Source organism: Erpetoichthys calabaricus, chromosome 4 (genome assembly GCF_900747795.2).
Source record: "Erpetoichthys calabaricus chromosome 4, fErpCal1.3, whole genome shotgun sequence".
NCBI lineage: Eukaryota > Metazoa > Chordata > Cladistia > Polypteriformes > Polypteridae > Erpetoichthys > Erpetoichthys calabaricus.
Genome location: NC_041397.2, coordinates 167,451,869 through 167,473,892, shown reverse-complemented (window position 1 = coordinate 167,473,892; position 22,024 = coordinate 167,451,869). Strand labels below are relative to the sequence as shown.

Here is a 22,024-nt window from a genome sequence, read left to right as displayed (position 1 = left end):
AAGAGACACAGTACTAAAGGAGTCTAACCATATAGCAAGACAGGAAGCACCAGGACTCTAAAGACTTGGACCTTCGTCTTTTTGCATAGATAGATATCGGGAGTGCCACAAACCCTTGTCCAGTGGCTGCATGACCCCCCATGCTCTCCCAATCCGTCTACTGACTTCATAGAAAGAGTCACCAGAGACATGAATGTCACTGCTGAGGTAAGTAAACATCTTGACAAGGTCAACACTCTCTCCACAGACAGACACACTGCTGATGGCTGTGCCTAAGAGGTCTTAAAGGCCTGGATCTTTATTTACAGTATATCCAGGGCACTCGCAACCCCAGTCACTCATACTTCTTGCTCAGTCTCTCGAGAGCCCCAGTCATTGTCTCCATTGACTCTGTGAAAATCACAGCATTGTCAGAAAGGTCAAGATCAGTTAATCTTTCTTCTCCAACAGATGCCCAACAGCCACTGGATCCTATGACTCCACCCAACACCCAGTCCATTCAAGTATTGAACAGAGTAAGAGCAAGAACACACCCCTGACAAACCCCAGAATCATATGTTAAAAACGCAGACATTCTGCCTCAGCTCTGCACAGCACTTACAGTATCAGTGTACAGGCCGGCTATGATATCCAGCAACCTGGAGGGGATCCAGCAAAGTCTCAGGATGTCCCAAAGGGGAGATAGTCAACATCCATTAAAAACAAGTTCTGAGTTGTATTTTTTTTAAATTTCTGTGTGAATACCTACAGTATATTTCCTGATTGAAGGCTGCCAGCCAAATGAGAGTGTATGTATGTCCTTGATCTTTTTGCAAGCAGGTGACCTAAGGATTCCCTTTAATTAGTTGCTTTCAGATTTTTCAGAGAGCTGTGTCCCAGATACTCCCACATTTATTGGTAGCAACTTAGTATTGTTTAAGTTTTTTTTAATCTGATGTGATTGGACAGTTGTTGATGCACTATTTCATGTTATCATCAATGATTCACAGTTCACACCCGCCATTAATGTTACTACAGATGATAAAGCACAAGTTTAGAGAGATGGCAACTTCAAGAGGAACTTCAGAAATCAAAGAACATATGATTATTTCTTTAATGAAACACCTCTTCATAAATTGCTCACTTGAAGAAAAAAGAAGATAAAGGACAGTCTGGTCCAAGCTCCTAAGTTAAGAATTCAGCAGTAGGCACGGGGTCGAGGATGAGTTTACACACAGACTTTTTCCCACACATGCTCCATAGGTGGTTGAGACCTGTCTGAAGAGGATAGGTTTAGCCTTAAGAAGCTGGCATAAAAGCAGCTCACCATGTTAAAGCACTTTGGACATGTCTCCTGGTTACTAGAGTCTGTCTGCCCTGGGTGTGTGGTCACCAGTGAGCCTCACGGGGCTGGAGGATAGTGGGGATATGAGTTGCCTCTGAGGCAGAGAGGGGCGGGAAAAGGGGCGAAGCAGCTTGGAGATGTCACAAAAGTGCACACTAAGTATTGTAAGCAAGTGTATGAGATATACTGAATATGTGTTTGGGGTTAGTAAAATAGTGATGTGCCTTGGGATAATTTTGCAATAGGCAATAGTATAAGGCTAAATTGTTTTGGCAGGTTTAGTGAAATGACACAGTTTAATCAGAAAGTAAATGAGAAATTTTCAAACCTGAAGGAAAGGAAAAAAATTATGTCAAAGTAAATATAGGTATCCTTATTGTAAAGGCAGAATAAGATTTAGGTTGGTCCTGTGGGTGTAGTACAAGACAGTTTGGGGTGAGAATGATATTTTAAAATGTTGGGGGTCTGTGGATCTTACAGTGTGAATTTATGCCCAGGAGAGGTAAGCCTGGTGATCTTGCATATGACTGGGCAGACAGGCAGCAAGTATATAATAAAATTAGGGAGGGAATGACTCTGTGGGTGTGGTAAATGGTAACCTGGGATGCAAGACAGGGGACTAGTGACCGTATGATGTGGATTTATGGAAATGGTCAAGGACTGGCCACTCTATTATTAGAAGCAGAATAAGATTTGGGTTGGATTTATGCTATGGATGTGTTATAGGACAGACAGAAGTCCATGTTATTGGAAGATTACAGAGGTGGGGGGGTAGACATTATGGTGTGGGTTTTGGCAGAATAGAGAATTGGGCAAGTTGGCAGAGGACTGGGCAATTCAGAGAGAGGTGTAGTATAAAATTTGGGTGACAGGTGCACCTCTTCCTTTCCACATATAGGACAAGTTATGGTAAGAATAAGAGGACTGTGAATGCCACAGACTTTTGAAGCACAATAGAAATGGGAAAACTGGTATCAGATTGGGCAGCATGGTGGAAAGGGTATAATACATTTTACCCTGGATTTCCTATGGGTCTAGTACTGGACAGGCCAAGATGTGCATTCACAATTCACATTATGATGAGGACCGTGAAAACATGTGGAATGACCATATACAGTAGATATGGAAGGCACTATTTAAAAAATAGATGTAAAAGGAATAGAAAATAGAAAGACAGACAGATAGATAGATATTAAAAGAACTATATAATAGATCAGTGCTGTTTCAGTTTGTTCCCCCAAAAACTCACATTGTTTTCACCAGCAACCACTGGTGTCCAGGGTTAGTTTTATAATATAACTGGCTTTTCTGATAAGTTTGTTCAGACATGTTGCACCGCTTAAACCCAAAATGCTGCCCTCATGAGACCACAACATAGAAAAATTCACTGGCTACTGTACTGGTGAAACATTTACAATAGCTTGCAGCACACATTAAAAGACCTGAGTCTCCTAAGAAAGTACAGTCTGCTCTGGCCATTTTTTTTACAATGCTATTGTCTGACTTGTTGTCAGACAAATTCAGTCGGGTGTTCATTTGGATCCCCCATTACTGTATAGCTCTGCTTACACTTACACTTACCTTTCTTGGTTGATGACTGAACTCTGTAGCTCTTTGACATGCCAGAAGTCTATCAACTCTTTTGACTTGTTGATGTTGATCTGCAGATCGTTCTCCTTGCACCACAAGATACAATCCTCCACCAGCTTCCTGTACTCTGGCTCATCTCCATTATGAATGCAACAGTGATGTAGGAGTTGTCTGAAAACATCTGTAAATGGCAAGAACTGGTATTATACTGGAAGTCTGTATTGTAGAGGGTAGACAAGAAGAGAAACAAGACGGTTACCGGAGATGGCCAAACGTTACACACCACCATCTCTGATATGCAGCCCTTGAGCCTCATAAATTGCCCTCTGTTGGATAGGTAATCCATGACCCAGGAGACTGTGAAGGCATCAAGATGCTCTATTGTTTGTGAGGCAGGATGGTGTTTAAGGCCCTGGAGAAATCAAAGAACATGATCCTGACTGTGGTTATGGCTTTGTCCAGAAGTGTGTAAGCTCTGTTGAGCATATAAATCAGAGAATTCTCCACATCTATATGTGCCTAGTAGGCATACTTAAAGAAGACGAAAATGGTCTTTAAACTTCTGGAGGGTGCTGGAGTGCCCTTTCTTTGGTACTGGGAAAAGAAGAGCACACCCTGAAAAAACTGCATAGAGCTGGCTGGCACATTCCATCAGGCCCCACAGCCTTATCCATGCCAAGTTTTCCCAGCTCTCTGTTCATCTGATCAACATAGACAGACAGTCTGGGATGTAGAATGGGGTTGGAGGCCACAGGTGTAATGTCATCAGAGGGGAGGTCCCAAGTAAGTGCAGGAGTTGTGAAGGTAGCAGGTGGCAAAAGGGACAGCAAGATCTCTTTACCTGGCACACAGAGGCTGGCAGTGTTGAGGAAGGGCTGAACTAGCAAGTATGAGTCAAACCTGATAAATATCAGATTGAATTTATTCACCCTGTCCTTGTTCCCTTAGTCCACTGATTTTACAGCATGCTCATTCTGTTCCACAATTTCTTTAAATTATTGTGCTGTAGCTTGCTTTCTAGCTTGCCCCATTAGCAAACGTTCCTCTTATTAAGCTGCTTCCTCAGTTCAGACTGCACCTGCTTGTTTTCCTCCTTATCACCAAAACTGAAGTCTCTCTTCTTCTTATTCAGTATGGCCTTCAGATTCTTTGTGATCTATAGTTTGTTGTTTGGAAAACAGCACACTATTTTTGTGGGAAATGCATTCTCCACACAAAACCTGATATAATCTATAAAACAGTGGCAATGTCTGTAAAACAGTCTCTCAATGTCGCTACCATGTTGCTTGTAAAGCATATTCCAGTAAGTGTTCTCAAAGATATCCTGCAGAGTTCACCTGAGCCTTCCATCCTCCATTTCTGCATGGTCCTGGTGATAATTGGCGTCTACTGGACAATGGATTTACATGTGTGTATAAGAAGACCCAACATATCTTTTTTAACATTGGCATATAACAAGTCCAGGATTTGAGTAACCTGTATTATACAGTCCACAAACTGGTAAAAATCAGTGAGGGTGGAAGAGAGTGGAACAACCCAGATATCGTAATGAAAGTGCAGTAGTGATTGGTGGAAAGCGTTGCTTACTAAGAAGAAGTGAAGAGAGAGAGGAAGAAAATTAGAGCAGCATGAAGGGAAAGGGCAGGACATATTGGCTAGTGTGTTGTGCTTTGTGCCATTAGAATAGGCTCTGATTCCTAGCAACCCTGAGTTAGATAAGAGAGTCAGAAAAATATAATGTATAATATGGAATGAACAGAGGATGTTGTACATTTCAAATTAACTTCTATGTTTAAAGAAACCTATCATCTTCTTGTGTGTTTAACCTAATGCTGTTTTTAAGAATTATTTTTATAGATTCTTCTATAATAACTTTTAATACATAACAGACATCAACCGAAAAACAGTTCAGACTTACTAATCTAATTCTTAGCTTTTAAATTTTTCTTTGAAGAAATTAGTAAGCCAAGTAATGTTTAGCTATTGTCCATTTTTGTAGGAAGTGCAAAATTCTAATTGCTGTGATGTGCCTGCTTGATTGAACTTTATATTTAATTTGAAATCACAGAATTACTAATGAAGTTTATTTTAATTATTACTGTGTGTCCAGTTAAAAATATCAATGGAATGTGTTATTCTTTCAGAGAAAAATTCTGTTGTTCTACTAATTAGATTACTAGATTACTGTAATGCACTCCTCACAAGACTACCCAAAAAAGACATCAATCGATTGCAACTAGTGCAGAATGCAGCTGCCATAATCTTAACTAGGAAATGAAAATCTGAACACATCTCTCCAGTTTTCATGACACTACATTGGTTACCCGTGTCATTTAGAATGGACTTTAAAATCCTGCTTATGGTTTACAAAGCCTTAAATAATCTCACTCCATCCTATATTTCGGAATGCCTCTCACCATACACTCCAAATCGTAGCCTTAGATCTTCATAATGAGTGTGTGCTTATAATTCCAAGAGCTAAACTTAAAAGAAGTGGTGAGGCAGCCTTCTGCTGTTATGTGCCTAAAGTCTGCAATGGCTTACTGATAGAAATCCATCCATCCATCCATCCTCTTCCGCTTATCCGAGGTTGGGTCGTGGGGGCAGCAGCTTGAGCAGAGATGCCCAGACTTCCCTCTCCCCGGCCACTTCTTCTAGCTCTTCCGGGGGAATCCCAAGGCGTTCCCAGGCCAGCCGGGAGACATAGTCCCTCTAGCGTGTCCTGGGTCTTCCCCGGGGCCTCCTCCCGGTTGGACGTGCCCGGAACACCTCACCAGCGAGGCGTCCAGGAGGCATCCTGATCAGATGCCCGAGCCACCTCATCTGACTCCTCTCGATGCGGATGATTGAGCTTCTTACCCTATCTTTAAGGGAGAGCCCAGACACCCTGCGGAGAAAACTCATTTCAGCCGCTTGTATTCGCGATCTCGTTCTTTCAGTCACTACCCATGACCATAGGTGAGGGTAGGAACATAGATCGACTGGTAAATTGAGAGCTTTGCCTTATGGCTCAGCTCCTTTTTCACCACGACAGACCGATGCAGAGCCCGCATCACTGCGGACGCCGCACCGATCCGCCTGTCGATCTCACGCTCCATTCTTCTCTCACTCGTGAGCAAGACCCCGAGATACTTGAACTCCTCCACTTGGGGCAGGATCTCGCTCCCAACCCTGAGAGGGCACTCCACCCTTTTCCGGCTGAAGACCATGGTCTCGGATTTGGAGGTGCTGATTCCCATCCCAGCCACTTCACACTCAGCTGCGAACCGATCCAGAGAGAGCTGAAGATCACGGCCTGATGAAGCAAACAGGAGAACATCATCTGCAAAAAGCAGTGACCCAATCCTGAGTCCACCAAGCCGGACCCCCTCAACACCCTGGCTGCGCCTAGAAATTCTGTCCATAAAAGTTATGAAACTGATAGAAATTTGCCAGGCTAATACATTGGACCACTTTAAAAAAACTGCTAAAAACCCATTATTTTAACATGGCTTTCTTATAGCTTCATTTTAGTGCAACTCTGATATTCTATATAGGCATTTATTTATCATTTTTATCATGGCTCCGCAATCCACAATAACCCCTACTTTCTCTGTTATTCTTTTTCTGGTTTTCTGTGGTGGTGATCTGCACCACCACTACCTGATCAAGGCACCATCCAGTCATTAGATTGATGGATCAAAGGCCAGATGTCCACATGACTATCATCTAATTCTTCCTGAAAACCATGAGGACTGATTTTGATCATTTATGTTAAGTAGAATGCCCAGTTGGCACAGAGTGGTCTTGTGGCCTCAGAACCCCTGCAGATTTTGTTTTTTCCTCACTGGCCCATCTGCCCTCATGGCCATCTGACCTTACTTTATTCTTTGTTACATAGTATTGCCTAATCTTATTTTTATATTATTGTTTTTTCTTTCTTCATCTTGTAAAGCACTTTGAGCTACATAATTTTTATGAAAATGTGCTATATAAAAACATTTTGTTGTTGTTGGTAATTACTCTCTTTTTAATACAACTACTGTACAACCTCATATGTCAGGTTTATATAATATTTTAAGAAGTGTTAAAGCAAAAGAAATTAAAATTATAAATAGACAGAAAACGATTATAAATGGAATGGCTGGACATTAATTTTAGAGAGGCGGCTTGCCTAACCATCTGGTTAAAATTTCATATCTCTCACCAGGGAAGGTGCAGTAGGTGCTGGAACCTGAGAAGGAAACCAGGAACTGCATAGTGCGTACTATATTTTAAATACATAAGTTTTGGGTCTGCAGTAAACAGTGTCAATATAGAATTAGTCCAATTTAATGGAGGCAGTGTTTTATGATATACTAACCAACCCGCGGCATAGCATACGCCGCATAATTATTTATTTATGACTGAACACTTCCTGAAAGACACAGTTGTCCAAATGGGGTGGGTTTGAGGATACAACTGTGAGTGAATGAAAAGATGGAACTCTGGAGAGAGCAACATACGATTGTCCATGACTGAAAACTGGTTTTGGCAGATACAGGCATATCTTTTTGAAAGTTTGTCCTTGTGCCTTATTAATTGTCATTGCAAATGGCAATCTAACAGGAAATTGTCTGCGCGTAAAAGTAAAAGGCAAATTTGAATCTGATGGGGTCAGGGATATCCGGGGAATAAGGACAGTTTGTGAGGTAGCAGCTGCAATAGTCTTACACTCCAGTACATTGCGGTGAATGCTGGTAACAGAAAGTCTAGTGCCATTACTGAGACCTTTTGCAGGCAGAAGGTTTCTGAGACGCATGATGACTGAACCAATTTTAATTTTGAGTTTATGCGGAGGCATGCCAGTGGGAGTAAGACTATTAAGAAATTCTTTGGGGAATAAAAGTTGATGTGCAGGATCATCTGTGACGATGGAGTCAACGCTGGTGAATGTCACTTCGTCGGTAAGGAGTTTCAGCACTTGTTCATTAAGGTGTAGTGAGTCTTTGTTGGTGACGCTTAATATAGCGTATATTCCAGAGTGACAGTTGAGAAGTCGATGTCGCCATATAGTTGTTGAACGGGATCAGAAATAAAAGGAAAACAATGTGAAGGCAATGTCACAGGTGTTCCATTTTCCCGTCTCCAACATCGAGGAGCCATTTTGCGAAATGTTGTTCTTCAGGAAGAGCTCTCATATTTGTCGTTAGTGTAAGAACATGCATGTGACGCCACAAAGGTTGCTTGTTAATGCAACTGGCGACAGTAAGTGCCCGGGAGCCACACATAATGACGGGGAGAATTTGTCGGAAATCACCACCCAATAGTATTGTTTTGCTTCCAAATGGCTGCGTGTCACCCGTGAGGTCACGTAATAACCTGTCAACTGCTTGGAATGTATGCATGTGTCATTGGCGCCTCGTCCCATATTATCAATTTGGATTGCAGAAGATGTTGAGTGTCTGGCGAGGTAGGTTTGATGTTGCATGTGGAAGTAGTATTCATCCTCAACGGTATTTTAAAAATGGAATGTGTAGTTTGTCCACCCGGTAACAATGTTGCAGTTATTCCTGTAGATGCTATGGTTGTAGGAATGTCTCCCCTAGCTCTGATGGTATGAATCAGGGTCTTGTAGACAAAGGTTTTGCCTGTTCCTGCAGGACCATCTAAGAAGAAGCATGTTTGTTGGGGATGGGAATCGCTGTATGCAGCGTGTAAAACAGTGTCAACAGCGTGTTTCTCTTCTGTGTTGAGTTTGTCGTAGTGTTCCATAGCATGTGAGTGTTCAGCCTGAGCGTCGAAGGTGGGAGTTGAATGTCAGTGGAGGAATGTCTTGGGGCGGGAGGGTAGGTGTAATTTGTGCAGGTTGAGGCCATGTGGTTGCAGCATGTCATTAATTTCCACGAGAGCATACATGCAAGCAGTGCGTGTGGAATATTTTGTGAGAAAGTCCTCAGAAAGGGAGAGTTTATGTGTGTCCCAAAGGTGTGGAACATTGTGAGGTTCGCAGAAGACACAGACGAAAACGAAAAGTTCTCGCAAGAATGGTGGCATTCGTATCTGGGATGCCTCTGTAAGAGTATCATACCATATCTTGTCATCTTTAAGAAGACCTAATTGTTGGCAAGCTTCTTTGAAAGTGTCACATTCGACGCCATTGACCGTTCGTAGATGGTGGAAACTTGTGACGCCTGCGGAACGGGTAAGGAGAAGTCTGAGGTAATAACGTTCAGTGTCGTTAATGGCAACAACAGGCATTCTACCGATCACTTTTGTGCCTCCTCTGATTCTCTTTTTCCATTTTCCAGACGACTTTTGGAATGTGTAATGTTGGGGAACATCAGTGTAATGTAACTCCACAGCTTCAGGATCTGTCTTGTTGAGTTCAAACCATGCTAATAGTATAGTGTTTTTGTTGGCTTGTCTTTGTAGCGCTTGTTCTTCATGACCCTGATGAAAGAAAATGACTTGTTGTTCTGGCAAATGAACTGGTAATCGTGTAATAACGTGAGATTTTTCTGAAAGACTGTACTCATTCATACACCACATAGCTTCAGGAGCACTAACATACCTACCATCAAGGAAAGTCTGTATTTCGTCATGTTGGAAAACACCATCGTCTGGCTCCTTGTGAAGTGCAATAGATGCAGCATTGTGTCCTTTGTAGACATACATATATAGATACTTGATACATTGAATGGACGCGCAAACTTCAACGTTAATATGAGCATTGAATTTCTGAGAAAACCAGGGATTGTAAGGAACTATCCAATGGTTGTCGATATCGTATTTGCCAACAATGGCAGTTCTCCCCTGTCTTCTGCGGTATATGAGGTATCCTTGTGTGTTTTCTTGAGTCTCGGTGTTGAAGTCCTTTGGGAAATTTTTGTTACACGTGTCATCTTTCATGCAAGGTGAGCTGGCGTTGAGTGTTCCACACGGACCATGTACCATTTAGTGACAATTTGGAAAAGTCGAGGGTGTATTTCGGGATTTGGAAGCTCAGCGCAGACAAATTTGACTATATCATCCTTGGTCCTTATTTTGGATTGTGAGTCAAGTGTAAGTAACATATGGCAATGAGGCAATCCTCATTTTTGGAATTCAATGATGAAGATGTAAGCGAGAACATTGCCGAAAATATTCTTCTCCGGAATATCTGGTTGGAAATCTTGCAGTTTGATATGAAAGACGTGAGCAACGATGTCTGGTCTGTGTTCTGTTTGCTCATGATGGGAAATGGCGTTAGAGATTTCCGGCCAAGCAGGATTGCAGGTGAAGGTTAGGAATAAGTCAGGCTTTCCACATTTGCAGACAATTGCCATTGCGTCTTGGTAGTTCTGTTGCATGTACCTTGGACTGCCTTGAAAGGTAGAGGGAAGAATGATCAATTGTCCAGGGCGGAGGTTATGGTGTTGTGCTTTTGCAACGACAGCATCCAGCAGTCCCCTGTATTGCTCTACACGCAAATCTTGATGATGGGACCGTAGGTAATGTAAACGCGTGCCTTCTGTTCTGACATATGCGTCAACGGCGTATTGCTGGAAGAGTTTGCCACTGGAATGCAAGACGCTAAATGAAGATCTCATGGCAAGCCTGTAAGCATAAAATTGGAGCTGCGTGCCTTGTGTTCTTTTCGCGGTTCGCTTTTCTTCTACATGGGTCAATTGTATGTGCCAGCCTGGATCTCCTTAAGGGAATAGCAATGGATAAACCATGGGGTCACAGTTCATATTGAGTACAGAGATACGCTTGCAAGCATCTCCCCTTGGGTATATGCAAATGTCGCGTTGTGCAGGAGGTTCCCTGTCTTCACCTACAAAGATAGCTGCAACATCAGTTTGACAGGACGGGGCGTTATACCTTCTCATATCCTGAGATGGATTTTCCATGAATACCATTCGTACAGCAGCAACAGGGTTACTGTGAGTGATAATGTCTTGCATTTGCATGTAAGACTTAGTGAAGGGATTAACCTGTCGTATCATTTTGTCTAGTTGTAGCAACAAAATGTCATTGCAAGTGCTGTTACATTCCTTTTGCAAACGTTGAGTGGTAGCCTCAGCAGAATCGAAGATATATAGCTGACTGTATTGTGGTGATGTGTTAGGATTGGTATATAAAGGAGAGACCTGGTGATAAATTTGACTGTGGATTCTGAAAGCATACGGTCCGTGGCCAGATGGTTGAGTGATGTGTGCGTCCATTGAAGTGAAAGCTAAAGCAGAGTTGTATTCCCTGATATGATCACAGTAATTCCGTGACAGCGGGTTCTTGCCAGTCAAGAGGTTTTGTAATAAAAGAGGAGGTTGGGATAGCGGTGGCAAAGACACCTTGCTGGTATGACAACACTTAGTGTAACGTTCATATTTGTTGACCTCTGCTGGCCAATACAGAGCATTGCAAGAAGTACATAGTGCGTTAGGTAGGCCAATGTTATGTTCTTGGATGGGAATGGCAGTATCTTCTTGAAAAGCCGCAGATAATTGAATGCGATGACTGTGCATGTGGTTTGCGAGATGATGTGTTTCTGAAACAGCTTTTGCAATGTACACATTCAAAGAATGTGTCATGGGAATGTGTTCTCGCAAATTTGTTGAGAAGAAATGATGTTTCGAACGATTTAGTGCAGTGTTGACAATGAAAAGATTTCATCGGGGAATGTGTTTTGAAATTGTTAGTAAGTATGTCTGTGTGCGTGAAACTGTTTGTTGCAAATGTTGCATACAAATGTTTGTGTTGAATGAATTTGCACATGGTTGAGGAGATCCATCTCAGCAAGTGAAGGTGTGAGTGGAATGAGTTTGTAAGTGCTTCTTGAGAGTGCAAGTTGTTTTGAAGCATTCCTGGCAATGTTCACATTGCACCATTCATTCAGTGGAGTGTGTTTTTAAATGTGCGTTGGGATATTTCTGCATTCGGAAGGTTTTGGAACAAATGGTGCATTGAAAGTCCTGGGTGGAATGCGTTTGTTTAGTGGAGTGTGTTTTTAAATGTGCGTTGAGATATCTCTGCAGTCAGAATTTTTTGGAACAAATGGTGCATTGAAAGTCCTGTGTGGAATGCATTTGTTCTGTGGAGTGTGTTTTTAAATGTGTGTTGAGATATTTCTGGAGTGTGAAGGTTTTGGAGCAAATGTTGCATTGCAATTCCGGTGTGAAATGCGTTTGTAAATGTTTTTCATTAAGAGGATAGTGGGAAGGTGACATCACATCAGTGTGGAGATCACGTGGGTGTGTATCTTGTGTGCACATACCGACATTGTCAATAGATGGCACCAGAAGGTAAGCATGTGTGTTTGTGAGAGGCAAGAGAACTTCGTAATGCCCATGATCCAAACGACCGCTAAAGAGCAGGGATATGGAGAGACGTTGGCCCTGATTGTACACTCGAGGAGAGGATAATCAGCAAATCAGGACGTTCTCGGAAGTGAATGGTGATAGTAGCTGTAAGTATTTGGCACATTGCCACAATTTCTGACTCACCACCAAAAACTCCGGAAGTATTCGTGTAGTCAGCGTATTGTTTAGCAGACTGTATGACTATGCTGCCGTGACTAACAGCAACGGACAGAACGTCGCTGAAGTTATCCCAATGTTGGCAAACAAAGGTTACAGCCATGTTGCAAAGTTCGAGAGCAACAGTTTCGTCGATGAAATTTTTCCAAAAATATCCGACTGATAGAAACAAACAAGTACCTGATGCAGGAATTTGTATTACATTGAAAGAAGCGTTGTTTCCATGAAATACATCTGAAGCGGTGAGACATGTTTGGAAAATGAACAGTCAACTTGGCTCAGAGGTGCATGTAGACCTGTTGCACAGACCAAAGCGACTCAGGATGTGTTTGGAAAATGAACAGTGAACGTGGTGCACAAGTGCATGTGGACTGTACACAGATGAAAGCAACACAGGTGAGCAGTTGGGGGCGGGGCTATGTCTTGCGTACGTGCGTATCCGACATCCGGGGAATAAGGACAGTTTGTGACAGGATGTGTTTGGAAAATGAGCAGTCAACGTGGCGCACAGGTGCATGTAGACTGTACACATATGAAAGCGACACAGGTGAGGAGTTGGGGGCGGGGCTCTGTCTTGCGTGCGTGCGTATCCGACATCCAGGGAATAAGGACAGTTTATGAGGTAGCAGCTGCGATAGTTTAACACTCCAGTACATTGCGGTGAATGCTGGTAACAATCAGGTGGGTGGGCAGGCAGGCAAGCCATAAAATACACTATGCTCTTAGTATGGTATGAATCAGGTTTTTGTAGACAAAGGTTTTCCCTGTTCCTGCAGAACCATCTAAGAATCTAAGAAGAAGCATATCAATCGCTGTATATAGCGTGTAAAACATTTTGCGAGGGTGGCAGAAGGAGGGTTAGAGTTGGCGGGCGGGGCTCTGTCTTGCGTGCTTGTGTATCCGACATCAGGGGAATAAGGACAGTTTGTGAGGTAGCAGCTGCGATTGTTTTACACTCCAGTACATTGCAGTCAATGCTGGTAACAGTCAGGCGGGCGGGCAGGTGGGCAAGCCAACAAATACACTATGCTCTTAGTATGGTATGAAGCAGGTTTTTGTAGACAAAGGTTTTCCCTATTCCTGTAGAACCATCTAAGAAGAAGCATGTTTGTCGCGGTTGGGAATTGCTGTATGCAGTGTGTAAAACAGTTTGCGAGTGTGGCAGGAGTTGGGTTAGAGTTGGCGGGCGGGGCTCTGTTGTGCGTATCCCATGGTCTTAAGAGTTGTTGGGCGGGGCTCTGTGAGTTGGAAGGCGTGGCTCTGTCGTATCGTGCGTAGTGAATCATTGGTGGACGTGGCTCAGTGAGTTGGCGGGCGGGGCTCTGTCTTGCGTCTTGCCTGCCCATGGTCGGCTGCTTTAGTGAATTATATACAGTTAGGTCCATAAATATTTGGACAGAGACAACTTTGTTCTAATTTTGGTTCTGTACATTACCACAATGAATTTTAAATGAAACAACTCTGATGCAGTTGAAGTGCAGACTTTCAGCTTTAATTCAGTGGGGTGAACAAAACGATTGTATAACAATGTGAGGCAACTAAAGCATTTTTTTTAACACAATCCCTTCATTTCAGGGGCTCAAAAGTAATTGGACAATTGACTCAAAGCCTATTTCATGGGCAGGTGTGGGCAAGTCCGTCATTATGTCATTATCAATTAAGGCCTGGAGTTGATCTGAGGTGTGGTGTTTGCATGTGGAAGATTTTGCTGTGAACAGACAACATGAAAGGAGCTCTCCATGTAGGTGAAAGAAGCCCTCCTTAAGCTGCAAAAACGGAAAAAACCCATCTGAGAAATTGCTACAATATTACGAGTGGCAAAATCTACAGTTTGGTACATCCTGAGAAAGAAAGCAAGTACTGGTGAACTCAGCAACACAAAAAGACCTGGACGTTCACGGAAGACAACAGTGGTGGATGATCGCAGAAACATTTCCATGGTGAAGAGAAACCCCTTCACAACAGCCAACCAAGTGAACAACACTCTCCAGGAGGAGAGTAGGAGTATCGATATCCAAGTCTACCATAAAGAGAAGACTGCTTGAAAGTAAATAGAGAGGGTGCACTGCAAGGTGCAAGCCACTCATAAGCCTCAAGAATAGAAAGGCTAGATTGTACTTTTCTAAAGAACATCTAAAAAAGCCAGCACAGTTCTGGAAAAACATTCTTTGGACAGATGAAACCAAGATCAACCTCTACCAGAATGATGGCAAGAAAAAGTATGGAGAAGGCGTGGAACAGCTCATTATCCAAAGCATACTACATTATCTGTAAAACACGGTGGAGGCAGTGTGATGGCTTGGACGTGCATGGCTGCCAGTGGCACTGGGACACTAGTGTTTATTGATGATGTGACACAGGACTGAATCAGCCGAATGAATTCTGAGGTGTTCAGAGACATACTGTCTGCTCAAATCCAGCTAAATGCAGTCAAATTGATTGGGCGGCATTTCATGATACAGATGGACAATGACCCAAAACATATAGCCAAAGCAACCCAGGAGTTTATTAAAGCAAAGAAGTGGAAAATTCTTGAATGGCCAAGTCAGTCAACTGATCTTAACCCAATTGAGCATGCATTTCACTTGTTGAAGACTAAACTTCAGACAGAAAGGCCCACAAACAAACAGCAACTGAAAGCCGCTGCAGTAAAGGCCTGGCAGAGCATTAAAAAGGAGGAAACCCAGCATCTGGTGATGTCCATGAGTTCAAGACTTCAGGCTGTTATTGCCAGCAAAGGGTTTTCAATCACGTATTACAAATAAACATTTTATTTCTAGTTATTTAATTTGTCGAATTACTTTTGAGCCCCTGAAATGAAGGGATTGTGTTAAAAAATGCTTTAGTTGCCTCACATTTTTATGCAATCACTTTGTTCACCCCACTGAATTAAAGCTGAAAGTCTGCACTTCAACTGCATCTGAGTTGCTTCATTTAAAATTCATTGTGGTAATGTACAGAACCAAAATTAGAAGAAAGTTGTCTCTGTCCAAATATTTATGGACCTAACTGTATATAGATATTGCTCAAAAAAAATTAAAGGAACACTTTTTAATCAAAGTATAGCATCATCAAATCAGTGGAAATTCTGGGATGTTGATCTGGTCAGTTAAGTAGCAGAGCGGGTTGTTGATCAGTTTCAGCTGCTTTGGTGTTAATGAAATTAACAACAGGTGCACTAGAGGGGCAACAATGAGAAGACCTCCAAAACAGGAATGGTTTAACAGGTGGAGGCCACTGACATTTTTCCCTCCTCATCTTTTCTGTTTTTTCACTAGTTTTGTATTTGGCTACGGTCAGTGTCACTACTGGTAGCATGAGGAGATACCAAGACCCTAAAAAGGTTGCACAGGTAGTCCATCTTCTCCAGGATGGCACATCAATACATGCCATTGCCAGAAGGTTTGCTGTATCTCCTAGCACAGTGTCAAGAGCATGGGGGAGATTCCAGGAGACAGGCAGTTACTCTAAGAGAGCTGGACAGGGCCGTCGAATGCCCTTAACCCATCAGCAAAGTCAGTATCTTCTCCTTTATGCAAGAAGGAACGGGATGAGCACTGCCAGAGCTCTACAAAATGACATCCAGCAGGCCACTGGTGTGAAGGTCTCTGACCAAACAATCAGAAACAGACTTCATGAGGGTGGCCTGAGGGCCCAACCTCCTCTAGTGGGCCCAGTGCTCACTGCCCGGCACTGTGGAGCTCGTTTGGCATTTGCCATAGAATACCAGAATTGGCAGGTCCAAAACTGGCACCCTGTGCTTTTCACAGATGAAAGCTGGTTCACCCTAAGCACATGTGACCGATGTGAAAGGGTCTGGAGAAGCTGTGGAGAATATTATGCTGCCTGTAACATTGTTCAGCATGATTGGTTTGGTGGTGAGTCAGTGATGGTCCAGGGAGGCATTTCCATGGAGGAAAGCACAGACCTCTATAGGCTAGACAACAGCACCTTGACTGCCATTAGGTATGGGGATGAAATCCTTGGATCCATTGTCAGACTCTATGTTGGTGCAGTGGGTCCTGGGTTCCTCCTGGTGCGCAACAATGCACAGGCCTCATATGGAGAGAGTATGCAGGCATTTCCTGGAGAATAAATAAATTGATACCATTGACTGGCCCCCACACTCGCCTGACCTAAATCCAATAGAACACCTCTGGGACATTATGTTTCGGTCCATCCGACGCCACCAGGTTGCACCTCAGACTGTCCAGGAACTCAGTGATGCCCTGGTCCAGATCTGGGAGGAGATTCCCCAGGACACCATCCGTCATCTCATTAAGAGCATGGCCCGACGCTGTCAGGCATGCATACAAGCACGTGGGAGCCATACAAACTACTAAGTATGATTTTGAGTTGCTGCAATGAAATCTTGGCAAAATGGACTAGCCTGCCGCATCATTTTCTCACTTTGATTTTCGGGGTGTCTTTGAATTTAGCCTGCTGTAGGTTGATAATTTTCATTTCCATCAAATGATATGACATCCTTTCGTTCCTAACACATTACCCAGTCCATATCAGTATAGATATCCAGCATGATTTTTTCTAATTGATTTTTTCTGATGTTTTCAAAGTGTTCCTTTATTTTTTTGAGCAATTTTATGAGATTCCAATTGTTTACGTGAACTTGAAGTTGGAATAAATCAGAAACACATTCTGTGAGAGTGATTTGTTTATGTGAAAGGAGAAAGCATGACCCGTTTTTGAGAGTTCTTCTTATGTATGTTTGTTTGTTGCATTTTGATAGTAACAATGTATGTGGATTTACATACATTTTTAAATATGATATGTATTCTCTATCCCACCATATAGAGAAGACTTTTGTGATATAAAATGAATCTCAAAGGTGGGTCCCAGTTATTTTATGTTACTACAATTAGTAAATACAGCCATTCACAAATTTGTGTGATACCCTTACAGCTCATTGAAAAAGTGCAGTATGCCTCCTGAAAAGTGATTACATAAAAAGCAATTGTTACATGAATACCTATATGCCTTTGATATGTCAGTAAGTAAAGCAAGGCAAGTGTGAAAAGAGATAAAGTATTGTTTTTCTACAAAGATATTCTAAAATGGCCTGGACACATTTGCTGGTACCCCTAGAAAAGATCATGAATAACTGTACTAGAGTGATTTAGTTAGTATTACAATCAGTCATTCAACCAATTTAAGTGGAGAAAAGTAGTAAATATGTTGTTTGGTATCGTCGTGTGTCCCAGATTTAATATTGACCAAAGAAAGCAAATTGGAGAGTTGTCTGAAGAAATCAGAAAGAAAATTATAGACATGGATATTAAAGGCAAAGGAGTAAGACCATCTCCAAGCAACTTGATGTTCCTGAAACAACAATTTCTAATATTATTTACAAGTTTAAAGGTGCACAGGACTGTAGCCAACCTCTCTGGATGTGGCCACAAGAGGAAAATCGACCCCAGAATGGGAAGAAGGATACTTAGAATGGTAGACAAAAAGCCAAGGACAACTTCTAAAGAGATACAAGCTGAACTCCAAGGTCAGGGTCCATCAGTATCTTATCACACCATCTACTGCTTGTTGAGTGACAGTGGGCTCAAAGGAAAATGACATAGGAAGGCTGGAAGAAAAAAAAAACCCTGAAAAAAACAGACTGAACTTTGTAAAAACAAAATGCATAGTGGCAAGCCACGATGCATCTATGAGAATGTCCTGGGGAGATGAGACAAACTGGAGCTTTTTGACAAGTCACCATTTCTGCTGTGAAAACATGGGGGAGGCTTGGTTATGTTTTGGGGGCGCTTTGCTATGTCTATCACAGGGTGCCTTGGGTCTGTGCAAAGAACAATGAAATCACAAAAGATAATCACATTCTGGAGTGAAACATGCTACCCAATGCCACAAAGGTTGCAGGTCATGGATCCCCCAACAGGATTATGACCCCAAAACACACCACTAAAAGCACCCAATAATGGCTAAGAAAAAAAGATTGGATTATTCTGGAGTGGTTCTCCATAAGCGCTGATTTGAACCCTATTGGACATCTATGGAAAGAACAGTGCTGAGAAGACACACTTCAAACCTGACACAGTTTGAGCAGTTTACTCAGGAAAAGTGGTCCAAACTGCCTGTTGACAGCTTCAGAAGTCTCATTAAGAGGTACAGGAATTTCTTGTTTGCAGTTATTTCTTCTAAAGGGTGTGCAACAAAATAGTAGGTTGAGGGTCCCAACATTTTTGTTCATGCCATTGTTATATTTCTGTTGAATGAAAACTCTAAAACAAAGTCTGATTTTTGTTAAATATGGAATAAATAATAAAAGGTGCCAAAAACTTTTGTCAGTTTCAGATTATTTAAGAGACAATTGTGAATTGTATAGGGGTACCAACAAATTTGTCCATATTTCAGCTCACTACATCAAAAGATGTGAGAGTATATTCAGCACATCCCCTTAGTGTCAGCTCTTCATCAGGCAAGAGCCATTAAAAAATACATAATAAATAATAAATTATATATAATCTCACTGCAAAATATCTCTCCATAAAGTGCAGTTCACCATGTGTGACCTTTTAATGGAGATCAGGAAATGCCACAGAAGGACAAGTTAGTACATTGCATTGTGATCAAATTTATATTAACCAGATGAAACAGGAATACATTAAATGCAATAATAAATGATTTTTGGGATTTGTAAAAGCTAAATCATCCATTCACAGATTCATACCATGCCCATGCTGAAAATGCAGTAAAATAGAAGCAAACAAGACTGCAAATATGAAGCTGTTGTGAAACCCAGCACATACAAGCTTCCTATAGCTGTGCAAGGCACAGCAAAAGAAATGAGGAACAACAGTGAAGGGAAAAGGTTTACTAACTGCACAACACGATGCCAGTTTTGAATAACAGAACTAGATTATCTGTTCATCCAAGATGTGGAGAGTTCAGGAAGGAGAAGATTACAGAATCAAGACTTCTAGATTTCAGGTGTGAGTCCAGGAGATTTCTAGAGGGATGCTAATAGCATCTTAGTTGCAATGGCAGAAAAAGAACGTGAGAAAGCAAAGAAAGAAGAAAGGTCCAGGAGGAGGAGAACCTGGGGAATGGGGAAGGAAGGAATCATGGAGAGGGATTTGGCCTCATACTAACAAAGAGCTGCAGCTGGAGGCATTTCCAGAACATGTGGAAGAAGGTGTTGGGGAAATTAAGGGGGCAAAGATAACATTACTTGGGATCTAGTTCAAGGTGTATAAGATTGCATCTCTAGGGAGATAAGGTATAATATAGTTTGGACAGGATAGAAAGGGTTGAAACAAAAAGATACAACAGATAAAGTGGTAGAGGAAAAAAGGGAAACTCTGCACACACTGTCAAAATACCTCAACTGCAAAAAGAAAAAGTAGGAGGTAAATAGGGATAGGATGCATAGTCCATGGGGAAAGTAACATTTCAAGTTCTTACTCATTAAAATGCCTCCCAACGTAGAGATGCCTGACTGACATTAAGCAAAGGAGATGTCAGGCCAGCCCTTAATACATAGGGGGAATTATGAAATGAAGGAGTGCAATGATATTGTCACAGCAGTGGATTCATGTATTTTTCAAAATGATTCAAAGTCTGAAGGATCTAAGTTATAACATTGCCAACAATAAGTACAATGAACATTAGCCTATTATAAGGAATGAATGAATGAATGGAAATGAAGCTGAGCAATGGTGAAAATATATTTTGTTTCTCTGAGATACCAGGAAAGGGATGCTGGGGAGAATAAACCCAGCTCCAAACAGACATGAAAGTAAAGGTGTGATGGCATAACTTGAAGTCAGAAAGGAAGATACGACTCTGACATGTGGATCAGAGTAAAATAAATGACAGATGGTCTCTTGTGAATCTAAAGGAATGAAGAAACAAGAGAATTAACAGTGTGCCAGTACTTAGGGGTGCAACAAAGACAGCATTGAGCTAAGAAAGTTAACTATGGGGGAAAAAATTATTTTTTGAACTTCCACTATGGTCTGAATCAAATAGGAGGTTGGGACCATGTGAAAGTGGAGTCTCTGACACTCTTCAAAATATGGGGAATGTTGGCAGATGAATTCTTCTGTATATTGGCATTGATGGCCAACCAAAGGTGTCTGAAAGAGCCTGGGCAAGGAATGAAAGAAGAAAATGAAGACAGATGACAGGCCGACTTCAATGGAAAAAAGCAGATTAAGTCCAATTAGTCTTGTAGTCAAACAGGACCTAATAGGTAATAAAAAAGGCTGAGGATATTGGAAAGAAAGGGCAGAAGCAATATGCAGGAAATGCAAAAAGCAGTGAACATCACTGCAACATTGACTGGACTTAATAAAACCACATTACAGTAATCCCTCGCTATATCGCGCTTCGCCTTTCGCGGCTTCACTCTATCGCGGATTTTATATGTAAGCATATTTAAATATATATCGCGGATTTTTTGCTGGTTCGCGGATTTCTGCGGACAATGGGTCTTTTAATTTCTGGTACATGCTTCCTCAGTTGGTTTGCCCAGTTGATTTCATACAAGGGACGCTATTGGCAGATGGCTGAGAAGCTACCCAACTTACTTTTCTCTCACTCTTGCGCTGACTTTCTCTGATCCTGACGTAGGGGGATTGAGCAGGGGGGCTGTTCGCATACCTAGACAATACGGACGATCGTCTAAAAATGCTGAAAGATTATCTTCACGTTGCTACCTTCTGTGCAGCTGCTTCCTGAAGCGACATGCTCCACGGTGCTTCGCATACTTAAAAGCTCGAAGGGCACGTATTGATTTTTGATTGAAAAACAAACTCTGTCTTTCTCTATCTCTCTCTCTCTCTCTCTTTCTCTGCTCCTGACGGAGGGGGTGTGAGCTGCCGCCTTCAACAGCTTTGTGCCGCGGTGCTTCGCATACTTAAAAGCCAAATAGCCCTATTGATTTGTTTGCTTTTCTCTATCTCTCTGACATAATCTGCTCCTGATGCGCACTCCTTTGAAGAGGAAGATATGTTTGCATTCTTTTAATTGTGAGACGGAACTGTCATCTCTGTCTTGTCATGGAGCACAGTTTAAACTTTTGAAAAAGAGACAAATGTTTGTTTGCAGTGTTTGAATAACGTTCCTGTCTCTCTACAACCTCCTGTGTTTCTGCGCAAATCTGTGACCCAAGCATGACAATATAAAAATAACCATATAAACATATGGTTTCTACTTCGCGGATTTTCTTATTTCGCGGGTGGCTCTGGAATGCAACCCCCGCGATGGAGGAGGGATTACTGTAGTTTGAATGAATCAGTTTGGGAAAACACTCATCACAGCAACAAGGAAGCACAATTGTCAGGATTTTGACATCAGCAGTATCACGGGTTAATTACAATAGTCAGTGAGGTCTTTACCTTGTTTGAGAAATAGAGTAATTAGATGAAAAAAGAAGGTTTAAGATCAAAGGCAATAATTATAGAATTAGGCATATGGAAAAGTGGGAGAGAGAGAGTTCCTCCCAAAATGTAGGTAGGATCTCAAGGGGCAGTCAGGTCCCAGCTATTTTCCAGAGATCACAGTGCCCAAAGCCTCTTTTAATGCAATATGTACATATGGTATGACCAGAGCAGGCCTCCTATTGTGAAAGATCTTGGACCAGTATGAATTTGATGACAAA

General features: G+C 42.0%; 1 pseudogene; it reads right to left on the bottom strand.

Annotated features, from left to right (window-relative positions):
* Positions 1–338: 338 nt before the first annotated feature.
* On the bottom strand, positions 339–10,796 carry LOC114651163 (uncharacterized; annotated as a pseudogene).
* Between the last annotated feature and the right edge of the window lie 11,228 nt (positions 10,797–22,024).